This window comes from Sinohyriopsis cumingii, chromosome 4 (assembly GCF_028554795.1).
Source record: "Sinohyriopsis cumingii isolate HCF-2022 chromosome 4, ASM2855479v2, whole genome shotgun sequence".
Classification (NCBI taxonomy): Eukaryota; Metazoa; Mollusca; class Bivalvia; order Unionida; family Unionidae; genus Sinohyriopsis; species Sinohyriopsis cumingii.
In genome coordinates, this window is record NC_142964.1 from 60,172,281 (window position 1) to 60,195,726 (window position 23,446).

The 23,446-nt window shown below is 34.1% G+C and overlaps 1 long non-coding RNA gene across 3 annotated transcripts in view; it reads right to left on the bottom strand.

Moving 5' to 3' along the window:
* Positions 1-2,985: 2,985 nt before the first annotated feature.
* Positions 2,986-23,446, bottom strand: part of LOC149801251 (uncharacterized) — a 38,711-nt gene continuing 18,250 nt past the window's right edge. For 2 of the 3 annotated variants that reach the window (XR_016420449.1, XR_016420448.1), the window contains 2 exons: positions 20,405-20,486; positions 16,376-16,642 (listed from right to left, as the gene is read on the bottom strand). This is a non-coding gene — a long non-coding RNA (uncharacterized LOC149801251). Of the gene's footprint in view, positions 3,143-16,375; positions 16,643-20,404; positions 20,487-23,446 lie in introns of those variants that run through there. The other variant, XR_016420450.1, reaches the window with a different exon arrangement.

The window sequence follows — 23,446 nt, forward strand, 5'->3', positions numbered from 1 at the left end:
GACAAAACCTGGCATTGAGTACGAATGGTCATGGCCAAAGCCGTTCAGTATGCATCTAAAGTTTAAGCAAACTCAAAAATGGATCGGCCATTTATTAATACATGAAAGTACAAACTTCAGACGGCAACTGATGAACAAATTAGATGACTGGTGAGGCCGTGTCAAAGGCACAGTACAATGGGGGTGGATCCAGTGCGAGGCACGATAGGACAAAATATGTTAGAAATATGAGACAGCTACGATTACTAACTGCATTTTAATAGTGGATTGGGGATTCTATTACATACTTATATCCTTTCCAAAGAATATTCAGTAATTCCAGAGAAATTAAATCCATACAAAAATTATTTGTTTCCCTTGCCAAACAAGTTGATCAAAGGCTACAGACGTGTAATACTAACTGTAATAAGACTGTTATGTACCCTGAAAAATACGTTATGTACTATTATAACGACTCCAAACATCACACACTGATCGGTTTAAGGCTGGAATGAATACAGAAATCTGTTTTCTGTGATCTATTGCCATGGTCAAAACTCTAATCTAAGCTGAATAGAAATTTGCTAAATGTTGATTTCCTTGGTTTAGAATTTCTGTTTTTTTTTTAAATTTCATTTTTGAACAAAAAGGCGTAGAAATGGCATCAAGGATGAGTAGAAATGGCATCAAGGCGTAGAAATGGCATCAAGAAAGAGTATGCAAAATTGTAATCCATCGCGAAATGAAAAATTCGTAAACTATTTGAAAAAGTCAACTAGATAGCAGCTCTTACAGCCAATAGTAGCTGTAAAAATCATTATTTCAGGTTCAGTAATACGTTTTGAACGTTTTTAAATTGGACTTTGTCCATACTTCATTATTGTCACGTGTCACTTGTACGTCCGAGTATCTTGTCGTGTTGTTCTTCTGTGCCATAAGGCTCAATCGCATTAATCGATATGCTATTCACATACTCCGCCATCTTGACAATATAAACACCATAATCCGTTCTCTTCTTGATGTGGTAATATTACAGATTCTCAGCCTTTGGAATGTCGTTCTTTTCTGCATCAGTATTGATGGTTGGGTCAAACCTGAATGTCAACGAGTTGTGGATCTTTAAGTTGCTGTGATAAGTAATGATACTACCCGTTTTCCTAACTAGGTCAGTACACTACTTACGTCTAGCAATAATATAAGCAATGATACTACCCGTTTTCCTAACTACCTCTATCAATAATATAAAGACGCTACCACCAGAAGAACAATTTGATTTCACTTTTGATTCTTTTATACAGTTCTAATAACGTTTAAACAGTGTCCGATAGTGTGGAGATAGGGCTGTATAATAGATGTTCTGTGTTGAACTTGTGTACATAAAATGACAATCGCATATGATCTGGCACTTTGATTATTCTTGTAATACATTTCACCTTGTCATACCAGGTCTATCTAGCACAAAGGCGCCAGCCAGTAGATTCATGTGTACAGACTTTATCGTTGAAATCACTGCATGGCGACTTGACCTTCCAGTACCGTCAACCAAATCTACGTAACTTTTTACTCTGTTAAAATGTTCTGTTTTATACATATCGTACCCTATGGTATATATAATTATCTAAGACTCCTTCCTTTCTATTCTTTCATGTATATACAATCATTATGTGGTGGAATGTTACAATGGTTACATCCAGTACCAAATTGGTTCAGTTTATGTTCAACTACATCTTAATATTATATGAAAGTTCTAGAGTTCGGTGAAAATTACACGCTGAATATCCCTATGTCTACACAATGAAATATATAATGGATTTTATTTCATCCTCCCATAAACTGACCATGCCTAACTTTGTGATATTGTTTTGTCTGTAAATATTTTATCGACATATTAAAATTAAATAAGGTAAAGAATATATTTTTAAAAAAAATGCATAACTGATTGTTTTGTTGGTACACCTCTTCTGAAAAATATTCGATATAAGTTTAAATGCCGTCTTAATTGTATCAACATTAATGTGATTAATTTTAAATTTGTTTTAATCTCATAGAATAACGTGCAGTCTGTTACATTATACTGTGGGGGTGGGTGGGTTGATAACCGCTTTTTAGAGATCAAGTCGGATCAGCTTTCATTATTGTAATGTCTTTTTTTTTTCTCTTTATCTTCGGTGTTGTCATGTAATATTTCGCCTGCACGATGTTTGCATTGTAGTAGCCTCATCACGTTTTCATGTGTACATTTAGTTGTTTCCATGTGATGTTCTTCCGACAAACTTTCAGTTTTTCCTCTGGTTCTGTGATCAAAACAAATTTACATACCATTAAAGTTTTAAAGCCCTCAGACTCCAATGCTGTTTTTTTTCTTCCAGAACGTGAACGTCGGTTATGTTTTAATATCATATGACATAAATCAAGGTATATTGAAATGTATATAGATAGGTACAAATACACAGCAGTCAGAGTGGAATTTGCTATCCCTGTATCCTATATGAGCATGCGTGATATTATAACGTGAAATTATATATATATATATATATATATATATATATATATATATATATATATATATATATATATATATATGGCAATTTATCATATAGGTTAGGTCATTTTCTTTTAATTGTTCCAAACGGAGACTAAAACCCAGGTTTGCGGGTTACAGCAATAGTCGCCTTGTCTGAACGCATCCAACCCTTATTAGCATTCTCCTACATATTTACGTATGTAAATTAGATGTTTTGTGTTTGTAATTGTCATTTGTTTTGACGTTCGCGTTTAAAAAGGGATGCAAAGCTATCAAAAACAACTGCCAACTCAAAATTTCTGTTCCATGCTTTATATATATATATATATATATATATATATATATATATATATATATATATATATATATATATATATATATATATATATATATATATATATATATATATATATATATATATATATATATGTATGTGTGTGTGTCTGTGTCTGTGTGTAAGCCAATGACTACAAACAGCGTAATATCAACAAGTAATTTTATTGGTATTTAGCCGGTACCCGTGAAGCAAATATCTGGAACCTTGCTTTCGGTTCGTGAAAGATCTATCCCAAAGTGTGCAGTTGGTCGAGCAGGTTACTATGAACACATTGTGCACTGCATCCCTCGCAGTAATTTGCTCTGTTAAAATAGTGGTAATAGTAGTACAAGTAGTAGTAGTAGTAATAGACTGTTTTTGGTTATTGTAGAAATAGAATGAAATAGTTTAATGGTCAATCGTTTAGTTGTGCAATAATAATAATAATCCCGAAGAAGAAATGTTGTGCCCTATCTGGCATTTTGAAGAAGAGATGCCATCATCAGCTGCAACATTTCTTGCTCTTACGTTTATGGTCTTTAGCTGACGACAGGCATCGCTCCATCCTCATGTTGAATGATGCGTCACCTTTTGACAGAACAGTTACGCGTGAATTATAGATAAAGCCAAAGTTCGATCAACGGAGGCGAAGAAAGTCTCTGTCATTTCGATTAGATTACTGATGGGAATTTGACCCAATAGTGTCGTGTTAGTTTCTTTCACTGGATTTGCTCTATTCGCTCATTCATACATTCAAGTCAACTGACGATCAAATGGCATTTGCAACTGTTAAAAGCTTGAAACGTTTCATGTTTGTGTTCCTATTCTTCCGCATTACTCAAAACTTTATCTATAACAATAATCCTTATCCAGGTGGGGAATATTGGTTAAAATGATAATTATCGAATTACATTTACGTCAGTATCCACCTAAGTTAGCTTATTTTGCGCCTGTGCAAAGAAACAACCTAAGATCAAGTAATATTACAATCGGTCTATACTGCCATAATGTTAACAAAAGTTCTAAGCGATTATCAGCTTTAAAAGCAGACAAAGTTCCGTCCACACTTGAATTTCTGTAATATGCGAAAGCTCACATTAAAAGTACAAAATATTCCTTTCATAACTAGTATTGTAATAGCAGACAAGCAGCAGGGGAGGCGAGCCCACCTTTTGCTGAAACGTCAGTTTTTAAAACTTAAGCTTCCTACGAAAATGAAAAATAAATAAATAAGGTCAATAACGCTGAACCGAAGCTTCTAACTTACCGAGAGTTTCTCTCCAAAAGTCTCTCTTGGGGTTAGTTGTTTTCGTTACTTTCTTTTTTGTTACTTTTTTCTTCTAAATTTGTACGCGCGTTTCAGTTTACCCATATGACGTCTCACTGAGGTCTTGCCTCCATTGCTGCTATAATTATCAACCAAATATTTTATCAAGACCTATACGATATCATGTTCTGGGATCGTGTAAATGTATTGTTATAAATCCGTGTGGAGCAGATTGTGCTTGTGAAAAGAAGTTTTTGAACTTAATCATGTCCATATCCCCACTACACCAAGTCTAATGAATATTTTGCAGAGTATGTGTATCAACTCCATTAAATACAACTAGAATATTACAGTTATCTCTTTGGGTATTTGTGTATATCGTTGAGTGACATAAATTATATCTGTACTTGTATGTCTACCTCTGGAAAATATTCTAGCTGGATTTGATTGTTTATCCAGCATTACATCATCATATACTGCAAGATTATTAATAAATCCGTCTAACTCATCAACACTCGGTGCTTCATCAATATCGGTTATAAAATTAATAATATCATCGCCGTTTTCATTTAACAAAAATTTTGCATTTTCATTAAAATCTTTAAGAACATCTTAACATCGCTGATCATCAACTGACGGAGTTACTAAATATAACTTATCCCACTTAAGCCATCTCATTATCAAATTAAGTAATAATTGTGTTTTACCACTTCCACACGGGCCTATTATTATCATTCTAATAGATTCTGCTAGCGCTGGATGATGTTTGACTGGTTCATGTTTTCGTGTCGCTGAAAAATCAATTACATCCATATTATTAATATATGAATCTATATTGCTTACGTTGTAAAGTTAAAAATCCAACCAATGATTTAGCCACGGTTACAACAAAAAATAGAAAAATAGCATATGGTGGAAAATGTGCAGTATGTGGGAAGAGAACAATTTCGTTTTTACCTAAAATTCAACGTAAGGATGGCGGTGATATTGCTACATTGATGTCAAAATTTCCAGGGACTCCATGGGCTAAATACCCAGGAGAAAAACATCTTTCACGATATAATTATTGTGGTTCTGGAACCCGACTTGATATTCGACTTGATAACCAAGATCAACCAAAACCTGGAGAGTATCCAGTAAATGCTATTGGTCAAGCATGTCACGTTCATGATATAGCTTATAAAAGCAAAAACCTACAAGATAGACATATTTCAGACGTGAAGTTGATACACTCGTTAAATTCCATAAAAAAATAAAAATATCAGAGAATCATTAGCTAATTGGTTGGTAAGATCTGCGAAGAAAGGTAAACAAGAATTAGGGGCTGGTAATTAATTAACCAATTATTAAAATAATGGAATCGATTTATTATAGCCCAAGAGGATATTGGAGAGGTAGAGCAGCAATTAGTAAACTCGCTGATGCAGCAGGTGTCGAACGTTCTGCCGCCGCAAAGTGGTTAGCACGACAGGCAATATGGCCAAATTATCTACCACCACCTAAACGAATTCAGCATGCACGTTTTGATGCCAGTACTCCTAATGAAGTTCGTCAAGCAGATATTTTATTTTTACCACACGATACTATCAAAATTGGTAGACTTCAAAAATAACGTACAAATACGCTTTGACTGTCGTTGACGTTGCAAGTAGATATAAAGAAGCAGAGCCGTTATCAACAAAGTCAGCAACTGAAGTTGTATTTGCTTTTGAGCGAATTTATCAACGAGGACCCTTGAGATGGCCACAACTATTACAGGTTCATCTAGGCAAAGAAGTTCTTGGTGCAGTATCATCTCTTATGAAAAACATAATGTCGAAATTAGACGAGGAGATACCGCGATTCATCGTGATCAGGCAATCGTTGAGCGATTTAATCGAACACTTGCTGAGAGATTGTTTGGATATCAGTATGCGAAGGAAATAATTCAAGATACGAGATCTCGCGAGTGGGTTGCAAGATTACCAATTGTGATAGCTGCATTAAATAATGAAATTACTCGAACAACTTCTATGAAACCTATTAATGCAATTACAAAAAAGTACATACCAATAAAACGAAATGATTTTTCAAAACAACCAGTATTAGGTAACGTAACTGTAAGATATTTATATGAACCCGGTGAACTTGAAGGTGGTAAAAAAGAGCGACTGATCCTATTTGGAGTATTACTACACATACAATTTCCAGCGTAGTAAGATTCACTAGTAGACCTGCAATCTACAGATTAGATTCAACTGCTCCTCAACGAGGATTTGTACATGAACAATTACAAGTAATTCCCGAGGACACTATTATCACCGTCTTTACTTAACTAGCACCTCGACTTCGATTACACTCACGACAGGTCAGCATCACATTTTCGCGTGTATGACCAAACTTACTATTAATTATGTCTACAGTAAATTGTCTTGGATCATTATTTGAATACTGCCACAACATTACTGTATTACAGCTCGCGCAATGATTATTCTGTTGTTGTTTTAATGTTATGATAAATTTAGCGTCAATATCAAAGTCGCGATTATTTTTTTTATCAGATTGTTGATAACTAATTTCTTTCTTACTATATCATTGTCAATAACATCGCCAGTGGTTTCTGGAAAATCTATGATAACCCTACGCAACTGAGATATTCTTCTAGCTCGAGATACTGCGAGATAAACTAAATTTAACCGTTCGATACGATCATCAATTATCCAAACAACTGTATCAGTAATAGTTAATCCAAGAGATGAATGGATCGTCATTGCGTATCCTAACGTCTATGGAGTTTTGTCCATTTTTAGTGCATCTTCAACAACATTGACATCAACTAAAACAATATCATTTAATACAAGATTTTGTTTCTCGGTCCGTCCTGGTATATCAACGTCAATATTCTGTCGTCGCGTATCTGCTGGTCGATAACACAATGGTACAGGCAATTCTGAAAACTTTCCTTTATGTAACTGAAATAATTTCTGTTGAAGTGTATCACGAACTATCTTTCTACTTGCCATTATCAAATCGTTTGTTCTCCATTTATCCCAAAAATCATTTATAGAAGTTTCTGAATTTATCTCACGCATTATTTCACACTGAAATTTATTCGACTGTAATCTGATTAATTTCTTAAGTTCTTTTAATTCTGGATCAATATTTCTATGATCGTCATTTATCTGCTCGTAATAATCTACAAACTTTTTTAACCATTCGTGCGGAGACAATCCAACAAACTGGTGGTTGACCGTGATCGTCACATATTATCACCGCGGTATTCTTTAACAATAACCAATCGAGAAATGTTTTTAACACATCTAATGAAACTGTGCATATTTCATCCCACATTATTATTTTAGGTATATAATTCTCACCCATTCGTTCAGGAGTCCATTTATCACCCTTGTACCGAAAGAAACTGTGATAAGTACATGATTTTATACCTCGTTCTTTCATTTCTCTCGCAAGTCTGTGTGTAGGTGTTAACACAACTAAATCCGAACTCGGTCTAAATAATTTAATAACTTGAGATGTTTTACCGCAACGTCCAGGTCCGTTTAGATAAACAGTTTTATGTCTAGATACTGGATCATATACAGATAGCGCTGATGCTATTTGTCGAGGTGGTAGCAATTTAACAGGAACATCAGCGGATTCGTTATAACTGTGTAACATTTCTTTTTTTATTCTCCACAATCCACAACCAGTACCTGTAAATTGAGTCAGTAAGTTTAAATATTTTCGCGAGATATAAAATTAATCCGTGGCACCTCTGAATCTGGTGTCAGGAAATCTATTTATCATGTCCAAACCGCATACATTATTCATAGATTTTCCGTAACCAAGAAAACTTCCTGGATAACACGCTGCCATATCCACTGAAATAGCGTCGTTGTGGTCATATTTAACATTCCACAGTCCACCGTGACCATATTCGACACAACTACGTCTAACATCTTCAGGGAATTCCAACCGTGTTGGTTTCCACGAATTCTTCTCTCTGGCAAAGTGAGCAGCAACAGATGGAACAGTAAAACAATTATTCAGTAATTGTTCAGTGTTGTCAGTCTGTGATGACAATTTCTGAGTAAGATCTTTCATTTCTTCTTGGAGAGATTCTAGACGTTACATTTCGCCGGTAGGTTTTAAAAATTGATCATATTTTTCATCACTTCGAAATAACCATACTGATACGGATCATTCTTACTTATTTTCGAGATAAAATCAAATATATCATTGTTATAATATCTTACGGTTCGATTTTGTGGAAATATTGTTACTGCGCTAGTCCACGCATGCGCATTATGATCAATAATAGTTATTGGAGCTCCTCCCTGTCTATAATGTTTCTAATCGTGTAAAATTTCTCTCGTTATTGTTTTCACTATTATTGGAAATTTTAGTGTTTTTTCTAGCTTAGCGACATCATTAATCGTAGCTCCGGTATCCTTGACTGATTCAGCCCACTCGTTTATTTTTTTACGTCTTATATCAGTTAACCCATTTTCACGATTTGCATTTGTAAAATGTTCCATTACTCGTTCAGCTACACAGCTTATTTTTGAAAATTTCATCGGTTTAGATTATCAACGCTGGGTTTTTCATTTATCTGATAAATTCCATAAATAACTGCTGTTACATGATACGCTCTTTCATAATAAGGTTTGTCAATACCAGTCAACATTCCTGGTTTGGAATATTTTTTATTGAAAATAGCAATTTTTTCATTAGCAAGGACAGGGTCATATTTGTCACGGATAATCCAATTATCTGTTTCTGCTAATATAACAATTACTTTAAAAAGATATTTTCGATTGTCGAGATAATTAATGATAGTTGCCGCTCGTGTGTCGTTCATCGTAGCATCGACACCATCGGTGATTTTGAATGTTGACCAGACATGAGATGCGCCATCTTTGCTATATTCCTTCTTGGCGTCGTGAATTTTATTAATCAAACTTTTATTCTTCGGATCAACCAGAGTTTTTATTGGTAAGTCAGGAAATATTCTGTCAAGTTTAAATTTATTTTTAGAAGGCTTGATGTTGTATAATCTCTCAAATTCGTTCATATTATAATTAAGACAAAGATTTAAATTGAAATATTATATACATAATGATTCAAACAAAGGATAAATGCAAGTGGTTAATGATAGGTTCCTTGACTCCTTGTAACAAAGCCTGCGTAAACGAATTCTGCGGACATCATTTTTGCATAGCGTTCGTAACGGAAGTTTAGGACCAAAACCGTGTTTACGATTTGGTGTTGGAGTTAGAGAAAAATGCAGTTGTGTATGCAATGTGGTGGTAAAAATATAGAGAACTGAAAAGATACTATGATAAAAAAATAATGACAGTGACAGGGTTTTAAAAAGCGTAGAAGATTATGTAACTAGATTCTCAAAGCAATGATTTAGACAATGTATTAAACAAACGATATTATATATAAATGGAACAAAAAGAATTTGTAAAACATCCTATAATCAACGATTATGAAGCAAATTGTGATGGTATAATTACCCACTGTCGACGAAAAATACCAGTCGGTACTATTAATAATATTGGTTATCTAAGATTTCGTGCTGGGGGAAGAATTATTACTGTCATCGAATTATATTCGAGTGTTTCATCGGAGTACTCGAAGACCGTCTTGTGATCGATCATATTGACTCAAGTAATTTACGAGCTATCACACAAAGTCGGAATTGTAGATTTGGAAATACTGGCTGTAATGATAAGAGCGCCAAAACAGTTGTATCCACAAATTTAAAGACTGGCGAAGAAATAATATTTCAATCGACATATGCAGATGGCAAATATTTTGATATTTGTTTTGCTTCAATATATTCAGCAGCAAATAAAATATACAAATCAGCTTTCTCAAAAAATATAAACAAAAATAACCTTTCAGTATTGTTAGATATAACTGTCAAGCTAAGCTTTCTGCGGCAGAGGTATTAAGTAGTTATTTACTAAACTATTTATCTAAATTTTTTTGTATCATCATGATCATTGTTAAAATAATTATAGAACGATTATTTTATCATTTCAAGACTTCTTCTATCATTGGTGAGGAAACTTCTAAAATCATTATATATATATATATATATATATATATATATATATATATATATATATATATATATATATATATATATATATATATATATATATATATATATATATATATATATATATATTCTTCTAGAATTCCTCTCACTCACAAAACATATAAGATAGAATAATTATCTTTTTCTGATACCTTAATCAAATTTTAGCATTATTGAAGGAAGATAACTCTTCTCTCCTTGACAGAGTAATTTATCGGTTACCTCCCTTTCATAAGATCAATTACATGAAGGAAGGGATATACTTTTGTAGGATATGTTTGTCAGTAGAATGTAATGAATTTTGTCGTAGTAAATAAATAATTAACCATCTATGTCATAATTATTATCAGTGAAGTAACACAATTGTATAATAGTTCAAATTAGTAAAAGGATATTTATGTTTTCTAACTAATCAAGACAGAAAGAACACGCGGTACATGTACAGTACAACAAAGCTATTTTTAGATATAAGTTACGCAGAAATAAACCTGATTTTGTCAAGGCAGAAATATAAATATATACAATTATTTTATATAGCGTGTTTCTAAACATAAATAAATCCACACTGTAATTCTCATTACTGTATGTAACAATCCAGCGTAGATAACTTTATCATAATTTCTTAAACGTACATTTGTAAGATTGGAACATGGCGCAGTGGTAGCGTGTCTGATTCTCATCTTGGTGGTCAGGGTTCGAATCTCGTGACCGGCATACTGTCGACGGTAGCGATTATAGCGATTTTTCTGTATAAGGGTGGGGCGTCAGCCCGATGAGATTTCATGTACACATCCTCATCACGTACGAGCAACATGGTGAGTGCGTTTTGCACTCTCCCTGGGGTTTGATCTTGCGGGAGGTGTGCATGAAATTCAAAGGTATAGACAACCTTCTGAATACTCTAAAATTTCGTTTCGTTTAGAAAATTCGCTGGATGAATGTTTATGAAAGAATTTGAGGCGCCCCCAAAAATAAACCGTAGCATGATGTGAGCTCTAAATCTCACTGAAGTTTACCCCACACAAAAACATTCAGAAAGAATGTTGGCCAAAAAGAAACTCTCGTAGGTTGCTGAGAAGGATATAAAAGAAAGGTCTCACAAAGGCCCAATAAAGGGACCCCATGAATGATAACCGCTCATCATAGCTACGGTTTATTTTTTGATAAAACTTCAATTTAAATATATATCTTATATATAAAATTAATAATAATAATAATAATAATAATAATAATAATAATGATAATAATAATAACAATAATGATAATAATAATGATTATGAATTTTGGAAATTAAAATAAGACGGCAACTTGATCCTGAAAAATTATGTCTGAATTTGAATCATTACAAAATCGTAAATTTCAAGGTTGATATACACTATCATGTGAATATCGACTGATAAAAAGTATATATGAAATTATGTTAGTGAAAGATAAAGAAGTGGAGCTAGTCGTCCCTCTTTCCATCGCGATTGATAAAATTAGATCAAAATTGACGAATATGAGGCAAAAAAGGTTATTAATACACGCGTGAGACAGCTGAAAACATTATATCAGATATTGAAAGTGAAAACACTCTCGCTTATGAAAATAAAAGTGAAAACAACGTCACTAGTGAGAGTGATTAGTAAAACAAATATTCTGTTATATATATTTATACTATATTATTTTTTCTGTCAAGGGTTTCATTTTTACAACTAAAATTCCATTACAAGAAAAATCTGAAATATATTATTATAATAAAAAAATTCTCAGAAAAATCTGAAATATATTATGATAATAAAAATATTTTCTCAGAAAAACTGAAATTTAATCATTTGTTTAGCCTGTTTTAGTCAATTTTATCATAAAAATCTGAAATTTTCTCGTTATTTGACCATTTTGGTCATTTTTAACAAGAAAAATCTGTCAAATTTCCTAATTTCTGAGGGTGAAACCAACAGCGATTCTCTAAATAATTTATCAATAAATTGAGAATTTTTCATAATTTGTGCCTTATTTTCGTTGAAAAGATTACTAATCAAAAAACATCATTTTGGACTATGCTTCATCCAAAAATCCCCGAAACAATTAGGGAATCGCTGGCTGGTGTTTTCACCCTTCAAAAATGAGAAATCTGAGAGATATTTTTTATGATAAAATTAAATAAAATAGGCTGAAAAAGTGATTAAATTGCCAATTTTTCACTAAAATAACAAAATTTCTTTCTAAAAAATATTCTGTTATATATTTTTTATTTTAATTTTATTTTTTAAAAGAAATTATTCAGAACCGGACAATATTTTTTTAAGCTGATCGAATTTAATGCAGGAATGTGCATAATTCAGGATCTGATCTCTATCACACTTGATCATAGAAGTATGTTCTGGCCGCAACTGATCTAATTGTTCCTTCGTCAATAAAAAGTCTTAATTACCGTATTCATCAATAACTATGTCAATACTAAATTGTTCTTTGTTTACTGGAGACTGTGTCATTACTGTTCTGATGGCGTTTCAAATACCTCCCCTTTGTCGTGTATAAAACCCCTCACGTGTTGATACATTATATAAATACCTCTTGATTTAATTAATTGTAACACTCTGCATGATCAAAAAATCCACGGACAATAATTTAATTATAATAATTATAATAATATTTTTATTTTTATTTTCTGAAATATTGTTTTTTTAATTTTTGTCAAAAGTTCGTATTTTTTTCATGAAAATTAATCAAAATTCATCGTTTTTTCGATATTTTGATGATTTTTATCAAGGAAAATCTGTTAGATTTCTTAATTCTTGAGGGTGAAAACCCCAGCTATTTTCTAAATGGTTTTGACCATTGTTCGATAAATTCTCTTATTTTACTCGAAATTCAGCCAAAAAACTGAAAAAAAAACCGCAGAAAAAACATCATTTTTAGGTGTCTTTTACAAGAATTTATCGAAAAAATATCGATTTATCGATTAATCGTTTAGAGAATCGGTGGCTGGGGGTTTTGGCCCTCAAGAATTAAGAAATCTGACAGATTTTTCTCGACAATTTTATAGAAAAAATAATTTTGTCATCAGAATAAAATAAATCTGATTTCACGCTGAGGTTGAAAGTCATTTAAATCAAAGATCTACGATCTTACATACAGATTTAAACTCAGATTTCATTTTCTTAAGTCAATCAAGTGTCCGGTTTGGTCAGACAGTTTAAAATTTATTCTTGATAATAACTGATTATGACAACGTACATAAACAGGATTAATGGGTTTTTGTACAATCAAATATCCAGGAGGTACTTGTGGAGTAAAAGTAGAAATAATATTCCCTTGCTGTGCTTCATTTGATATTTCAGTATTTGTCTGATAACTTCCATCAATTACGTCACATACAAGATTGATTGCAATAGTTGAGATTATATTTACGATTCCCGGTGATATATGTCTACCACCACCGTATGGACCATTATTATGTTTAAGAATACCTGGAGGAAGGGCTATTTGTTTCCATGACTCGAGTATTTTAGGAAAATTGTCATTAATAATTTTTTTTAGTTCTAGTTTATTAAATTTTGGTAGAACAAATGTAAAATTACCTGGTCCTTCATATTCTTTTTCTGCTATTTTATAATGATTGATAAATGGTTTTCTAGAGCTGGGGAAAGAAAGAGCGTGGTTAAATACTTCCTTAATGAAAGTGTCATTAACATAATTATAATCTGATTCCAATTGAATCAGATGTTGTATTGTTTCAACGATTTGTTGTTTTATATCATCATTACTTTGTTGTGATAACGACAGAAACAGATTTTGTATTTTGTTGATTGATTGTTTGACATCAGAATTAATGGGGTCGGAATACATTTTATAGACGTCCAGGTATATTATTTCGCCACTAAAAGCATAAATATTATACACCTCATTAGTTCCATTCCACGTAAAAATATTTCGATATTTTGGAGTTCTTACAAATTTATTCTCATCTGTGATAAAATCATCTCGTTTTGGTTCGGGTGGTCCTTTATATTCTGGTGCTATTTCAGGCCGTCCTAACACTGATCTGATTGATGACTGACAGTTATCCACGACGTAGTCCGGTGATTTTATTTCTATCGCGGCTGACAAAGTTGGTTCGTGGACCGTTATAACGATTTTTGATTCTTTTCCCGTAATATATTTGATTCTGCGCTGAAATTCATCATTTATTTGTTCGATCTGATACCTACCAGTTGGAATAGAAACAACTAACGAATCGAGATTTCCATCTGGTTTGTTGTTATTTGCAAATACCAGCAAATTATTCGCCTGTAATCCACCCAATGAATTTGATCTAATATTCAGCCAGCTATGATACACTCGTAATTGAGCAATCGCAATTTCCTTTACTGGAATTGCAGTTGGAAAGTTTACGCTAAATTCAGGGTTAGTGGAACTTATTGATATTATCGTTGTTTTTGATGGAGTTGTATTAACGACGACCTGTTGCAGTAGTTCTTGCGACATTGACGTTGTCATTGTTATTATTATTATTATTTTCTAAATCAGACGTAGTCATTGCCTAGTTGTAAATCTTAATCATTTCTGTAAACTCAATATCCGATATTATTTCATCACTAAGGCCCGATAATGTCAACGAAGATAATTTCGAGTATGCCAGCGTCGCTGTGTGTAACTTTATTTTATACTCATGTAGTTTATTCTGACAGCCGGTGGAAATTTTTTTGCAATGATATTAAGAACACCATCAATTGTTGTTGCAGCTGAAACACAAATTGTTACAACCGCAGGTGCCATCGTTATTGTAAACAGCAATACACCGGTTCCAGCGGTAACATCAGACACCGAATATACAATAATATCAACGACAACTACACGTCCGCGATATCTTATTACTTTTGCTGTATGCTCATCAACGACATTTTTAGTGCATTTTGCCATTCACGCACCTGATTATACCTGTACTGTTGGCCGCTCATTATTTAATTAGGTGGCAGTTTAGCAATTAATTCAAGACACCAATGATAAATCATCCGAGTCTTTTATCCTCAGGTTCCACTTCAAATGTTACTTCGTCGGTTTGATTTAATAGTACTAACATAGATCCACGTGACCGAGTCAGGAGATAACGCCGTGGAATTGTGGTGGATATTGTAAATGCTGTAACACCGATCACGGACAACCTGTATATACCGGTAACCTCAGCGCGGTGTTTAATAAATTTATTAGGCGGTGATCATAATACTTGTCCAGACGCTATAGTATACACTACACTGTCAGTAATTTTTTTATGTCAGAGAGCTTAATATCAACGACTGCTGGACTTCCGAAAAATTCATTAATATTTCTGTTTACGTTTCTACGAAAACTCAAGAACGTTTTTAAATGATTAGAAAAATCGGTTCTGAATAAAGTCATTCCAGTACTGATTGTTGTTAACGAGTCCGTGATTCGGAGGTTTTTATCATCAGCATATCTCTTTGTTGTAGCATCATCGTTTGATTCTGGTTCTCCAAGACCAATAATTTTATTATTAGTCATACTGAGAGGACCTGTCATTGTAGCACCGGATTTTTGTACTCGATTGCGAATATTATCCGATATCGGTGACATAATAACACCGGGTTTAATTTTTCCATTAATATCAAACACAGCTACGCTATTTTAAGTCACTCTGTTAATTCTGACAATAATATCCTGTAATGAAAGATTACTCGTTTTTAATTTTCCTTGCTTATCTTGAAATACAACGACTTCGTTTTGCTAATTCAGATATTTCATCATTAATGATTTTTTTAACATTTTCGTGCGATATTCCGTCAGTTGTGTGTTTTTGTTTAGAGGAAGATCTTCCGTAAATATCTACCATTATATTTTTAAGATCTGTTTAAAACGAAGCGGTTACTCGTGTATACATGTGTAACTTTATGGAGTGTTTTAGTTGATTATGATATCAAGTCAAGTACAGCAATTGCTTCACGGCCAAATATTGGCAGATCAGTTATTGTCTGTGTTGGTAATGCTGAATACCAGATTGGAGTTTTTATTGTGTTTATATATTTTAAAAATTCAATTGGTGGAGCTAACCCATACGAATCGAAATAAACGATTCCACGTGCATCAGTTGCGTATGCCACCCAATGAGTACCAGGTCCTGTACTATCACAGAGAATAATAATACCTGTTTCAACATTGTTTGGTTGTTTTGGTAATTGATCACGCATACAACTCCTCTAATTTTTTATATTTAATCTTTTAGCAGCATCGAGTAAATCAAAATTTGACATTGGAAGAATTAACGAAGTGTTCCTGCAAGTCTCAGACCTTTTCCGTAACGATGAGGGTTCCTGGAAGTCTCTGACCCTTTCCTCTTTTTTTTTTTAAATCCTTGACCTGTTGCTTTCTTTAGTGCCATTCCCACAGCTGTTCCGACAGCCCCCAACGCTGCAGCTTTTGCGACAGCTGGGGCGGCGGCGGCGGCGGCTATTAAAGTTGGTATAGCTGCAAGAAGTGAAAATATACCACCAACTTTAATCATATCTTTAATGGCACTTGGAGAAAGATGAAGTTGAACTCCCGCCCTTGGCTTTATTAAAATATTTAAGTTGATTCTTGGTTAATCATAATTTGTTTGGACCACCATTAGAAATCTGATCTTTTTTTAGTGATATTTTATCCGCATTTACTCGCGAGTTTTGATTGTAATTTTTTCACCTGACCGGTAGTCAGAGTAACTCCAACGTGACTGTATGACATTTTTATAATATGATGAGCGATTTAATTACATGTTTTCTACTGGAGCGTCAATAACCCTTATTCTTCCACCAGCACCTTCAAGTAACATTGCTTTATCTGAACGAATAACCGCAATTACTCTGTAGTTGCCATGAACAACCGGTGGACCAGCTACGGCAATATGAGGTTGTGTTACTTGAGCTCGAAAGTGAATATCAACGACAGATTGTCTGGATAAATCAAGATGTTCCAGCGAAAAATAATAGATTGGATATCATGTTGTAAACTCTAGTTGTGATATTTGTAGACCAGTATCTATATTTTGATCATGTCCCATGAATGTCATCAAACGATGATATGTACGCGCTACATGATTTTGATCAAAATTCAATAATATATCGTCAGCTGGTTCTTGATGTCCGTTTATCCGCAAGAAACTTCATTAACTCCAAGTTTATCAAATATCATATGAATACGTGTTTGTAAATTTATTCGTGCAAATTCTTGAAAAGCTATAAATATGTGTCGTGGTACAGAAACGCCTTGCTGTGAAGCTATGTGCTATGTACATACACCATTAATAGAACTTTGAACACTATCTGTAGTCATTGTCAACCATGATAGTAATGATTTACCGCCTGAATCCATAAAAGAAAGTAATTTTTGTTCCTCAGCGATTGTTGGAGTCATTACCGGCATCCACAATGAAAGTTTTGTCAGTATTACTTTACCAGCATCACCAGCAGGTCGCCGGATTGCATCATCGTCGGTAGCCTTTCTTACAAGTGCAACTGTATGTCTATCACCAAAGAGAACCCTTCTAACATTCCTGCAGAATCCAAAGATATGAGATAATGGAATCGCACATGAAAATCTTCTACGATCACCTTTTAACATTGATAGTCGTGTTGTAAATCCTAAGTTGAAATCTGGACTAGAACCATGAACAACCGGCCACACAGGAGCATCAGTGGTGTCGGTATCGTTTCTTGGTCGTCTTATTTCATACGGTCTGTTGTCTGGAAAGTCAGAAGTGTCTTTGGCGAACATCCTTGTCGGGCCAGCTGATCTTGTATAATCATCCGAATATCTTGCTAGACCTATTATCGTTGTAGCAACATCAACATCCTTTTGAATTGATTCAATATTTCAATATTTCAATCATATATGTAGCACTGTCAAATAACGCCATGATACCGTTGTTAACAAAACCAATTCTAACATCAGCTGCGTATTCAGTATTATCCGCTTTTATAATCTCACCTTCTACTTCAATAAATGCTTCGGAGGGTAAGAAATATCTCCTTATATCTTGAACTTGTAATTCGATTCTTCCACGCTGATCTGGTTGTCGTGCGTCGTCAGAATAAAATTGATCATCGCGTATTGATTCATGTTTGAGAACGGGCGCGTCTATATCGAATGTTGGATCAGATACACGTTTAAACATCTTTATTATAAATGCCATGATCTAAATCATGATCGTCTAACACGAAGACCACTTCCTGTTATCAGACTAGCAGTTCTATTTTTTTCTGCTTCACCGGTCAACTCTGCTAGTTTTTGATTTGCGGCTTGATTTATTATTTTACTGAAAGTTGCAGGCATCACTTCAGTGCTTGATAATTTCACTGGCGGTGGTTTTCGTCGTATTAATCGTGATAATCTATCCTTGATTGCCGAAAACGCTTTACCAGCAACATTGCCAATAGCGCCAGGAGCTTTTTCACGAACAACGTCAATAGCTTTCATTCTTAGTTACTTTGCAATTGGTATTGCTTTTGGGGCTATCCTTCTAAATAAATTCTGAACAACATCACCGAATACATCTCCGTAGATCGCTTTATAGGTAGGTAATCGCGAATTTATCACTCTGACCATAATCGGTCCACGTTGCGCATTATATATAATCATCTTATTTGTTATCTATTTATTTAATCACTGTGACTTAGTCGCTATGATAGTCATCATCAATTTCATCTATGAGAGATCGATAAACGCTAACGTCCATGATACGTGGTAAATAATCTTCGACAAATATCAGATATTTCATTAATTATTTCTGGAGAATTATTACCGGCTCGTTTTCCTCCAATCAGAATTTCTAATCGATCTACGTCAGAAAGAACACTGTCAGGACGATTCCTTGAGTAAAAAACCCACTTCCAGTTGTTTCATCTTTCTTACTTGTTGTTTCTTCTGCTTCCGTCTCCAATTTCCTGAGAATGATTTCCATTTTGCTTCTTTTTTATTTGGTGAAGAACGTAATTTCTTCCTTCATCTTGTTTCTACAAATTCCTGATCTTCTTCTTCTCTTTGTTTCCTTTCTCGTTCAACCTCCTCAAGTTTCTTCGACCTCATTTCCCTCTCTTTTTGTTTCCTTTCTGTTTTTGCTTTTTCAAGTTCCAACTTCATTTCTTCTTCGTTTTGTCTCCTTTCCAGTTTTAATTGTTTAACACGCTCATTTACTGTCTGTTCAAAAATACTAAGCTTGTTAACATCTTTCACAGATCTGATTTGTTGAGTATCAGTAGCGATGCGAAATACATCCCTAACCCAATCGGCAGATCTCATAGTTTTCACATATTCGGGTTTTACATACTCATCTCTATTATGATATCCAAACTCGGCAATCTCTATTACTTGGTCTGTGTCTTTCATATCGGTAATACCCTCGGGCGTAAATTTATATGCAATACTAATTCTACCTCCTGGCAGAGGCGGTGGTGGTTGAGCTGCTTGAAGACGGCCAGCAATATCAGCAGGCAATGTTTCAAGAACATTTTGTGTTGCCTCAATTGCTGTAACAATTTTCTTGGATGGTTCGACAACTGGTTTAAATAATTTTTCTGCACCTTCTGCATATTCAACTTGAGTTTCTTGACGGTCTAACAGAATCACGAACAGGAAGAAATTTTTGTGTTGCTTCTAATCTCTCTCTAGCTAATCTAGCTGTATAAGATTCCATAGCTGCTGCCGTATTATTGATATATAATAATGATCTAATTACAGCAGCAGGGGAGGCGAGATCTCAATGAAACGTCATATGGGTAAACTAAAACGCGCGTGCAAATTTAGAAGAAAAAAAATAACAAAAAAAGAAAGTAACGAAAACAACTTACCCCAAGAGCGACTTTTGGAGAGAAACTCTCCGTAAGTTAGAAGCTTCGGTTTAGTGTTATTGACCTTATTTTTCATTTTCGTAGGAAGCTTTAGTTTTCAAAAATGACGTTTCAGCAAAAAGGTGGGCTCGCCTCCCCTGCTGCTAGACAGCTGAGATTAATAGCAGAAAATGTCCCATGAATACTTGGGTATTGTAATGTGCGAACGCAAATATTAACAGTAGAAAACCGCCCCCTCCATGCTACGATCATTTGTGATATATATGGTGTATAGATTCACAGTCAGTTTCTCAATCAGTCGTGATTGCATTATGCATTCCTGCTTTCTTTTGTGTGTGTGTGTGTGTGTGTGTGTGTGTGTGTGAGAGAGAGAGAGAGAGAGAGAGAGAGAGAAAATATAATATACCTGCATGTAGTCCCGTCGAGACATGTTGTCACTGTGCAGGGGTCCACGAAACAGGTTACTGGCAAACATTGTCCCAGTCCACCTAATAAAGTTGCAATAATAATAATAATAATAATAATATTGATGATGATGATGATGATGATGATGATGATGTGAGGGAGGGTGATATCCCCCACCTATTATGGTACTTTGGTTATCGTGATCTAGGTGATCGACCACTGTGCTATGGCCTGGATCGAGAAAAAACAATACAATTAAAGTATGAAATTAATGGATGGAATAACAGAGACCTGAGTAAAGATATTTAATAGAACATCACGAGCCCCAGTATGTAAACTATTACAATTTAATCAATTACATAAAGAAAATGAAATTGAACGTACAATTTGAATGATACACTTTCTCTCAGAAATAAACTAGAACAATCGCGAAATGCATTTATAGGTTCTGTTATACCAAAATACACAATTTCATCATAATATCGAGTGAATGATCGAACTCAAACTGCCGGCATGTCAGCATAACCTGGTCGCTTCTGGTCCTTTCTAAATCACTGTTGGTGACAGGTCAGTGTTGCCTGTTTATTATCCCTCTCTCTCTCTCTCTCTCTCTCTCTCTCTCTCTCTTCTTCATGTCATCAACCATAACTTGATTGGGGTTTGCACTCCTTCCCACTGGGTTGCACAGACAGGTATAGAGCTATTTTTCCCCCTTTGTGCCCTTTCGAGACTCAGCCTAATCTCCTTTTAGTTCCTTGTCTCTCACGTTCTTCCAGACTCCTGTCCCTTGGACGATTTACTTAACAAGAAAAATTGCTTGCTAATTTCCTCAGAGTCCCTCACACTTTCCTTTTGACAAAAAACGTGGACTGCCGAATTTCGCAAGAGAAGTTTCTTAAAACATTGAATATCGTCTAGGACCCCATCTCGTTTAACTCAGCCAATCAGGATTAACTTTCTTTAACAGCCAAATATATTTAATACGCCTATCGAAGCTAGAATAATTCTCTATATTCCGCCTATATTAATAACTATTTTTGGAAAATTTCAATGTATGACACTTATTTCAAATGTCACGTATTGTCTCTGGATTGTCTCTACTTTGTCATGTACCTCTATCTGAACTTACGTCACCATCTCTGTCGGACCTTTATCCTAGCGGGTCCTGATATAAATAACATTGTGCCCCCGAACATAGCATATCCTATCCTTTGCAGGCAACAATTTATTGAGATTGCGTGTCATGCTGACTACGACAAAATGTGCTGCAACAAAACATTTACAAAATATGTTGCGCCACAACAACAAATAATAATAATAATAATACCAGAACTAAAAATATACAAAGAGCAAAAACAGCAACAATAACGACAAGAAGACAAAAATTGACATTATATTTAATGAGGCGTGAAAATGCAATTCATATATATAAAAAACTAGACGAAAATATGAGAAGTACAAAGCTAGACATACTACAAGTCCAACAAAGAAAGAAATGAAAGTCGTACAGGATGTATAAAAAGATACAAACCCTGATGTACAATATAAAGGAAGCCCCCAAACAACGACAAAAACAAAACATGGCCCAAACAAACAAACAAAAATTAGAAGAACACTCTATTTTATAAAGGAAATAAGCACTCAACTCATAGGTCTTTGTCAGAAGTATTCAACGCAAACTATGTACCGTCCTCTAACTAAATTCAACAATATCGAAGAATAAAATATCCAGGTGTAATTATGCGATATAGATAGCCTGGTGTATACAGGTATTATATAGCGGTAGGTAAACAAATAAACATCAGTACAAAGAACGAGGACGCTTATAAATTGATAAAAATTTTAATGGCTGTGCTAAGTATGAACCTGCAGGAAATTATGTTGAAGGATATATAGCCTACTTCGCGTGTGTGGAACATAATCCATTACTGTTATATACATATACATTACGTGTATATTACATAATATAGAAACAATGCATAGCGGTTAAACAAAAAAGTTTGGATATTACGATCACAATGTGCTTTTATGGGTGTGAAAAAAAGTAATAAAAGTGAATGCAGATAAGAAATCACAAGACCATACATGCAATAGCGTCAACCTGATCTACAAACTATCAAGAGTGTATGGCATAACAGGCTAAATCAATAACGGTCGCTGTATATGCTTATCTACAATGAGAGAGAGAGAGATAGAGAGAGAGAGAGAGAGAGAGTAAACTTTTAGTCGGTACAAGACGAATGACCCCAACGATCCCATTACACAAAAAAAGACATGCTTTATTAACTGCTCTAAAAATTAAATTGTTTTTGTCCTTCTGGAATACTTTACTGTCCATTAAAAAAGATTTCATTCTTTTGGCGTTAGCAGTAAATAATCTCTAAAGAATTTGACGTCCGATTTTGTTCTTCTTTCAAGCGATTTTCGACTATTTTACAGTTTCAGAAGGAAACTCAATGAAAGGCGAGGTTAGACCTCTTTGAAATAGGAAGGAAACATCCAGCTTGTAGAAGAGTATATTCAAAGCTTAGGAAATAGACCGTAAGAAATTTAAGTCTCAAGATTATATGCTGCTAATAAAGATATGACACACGGATTTAAATTAACTTCCATATGAAAATTTCGAAAATGCAACATCTATCAGAGGTTGAAACTGAAAGAATGAAAGATAACTTTTTATTTAAACATGAACAAAAGAGACTGTTTCTATTTTTAAAAAGGAAGTGTATATTTAAGGAAATTCTCCATTTGTCCTCAATAAAAATTAAAATTTCTTTGTGGGTAAATTCAAGATATTACGATTGTATTTCGATTCCTATTGCGTTGATGAATGTTCATCGTTTTCAACCAAAGAGAAATGTTCAACACACTCAACTTGAAAAACAATGTTGGTTGTTTTGTGAAATCGAGATGATGTCTTCTACAAAAAACTGCATTCGTATTGATGGAAATTACAATCTGGAATGTTTTGAAAATAACTAGCTAATGGAAACAGCTATATCTCAGGACAGATAATGAACACCATTAGCTAAATGCGCAAAAA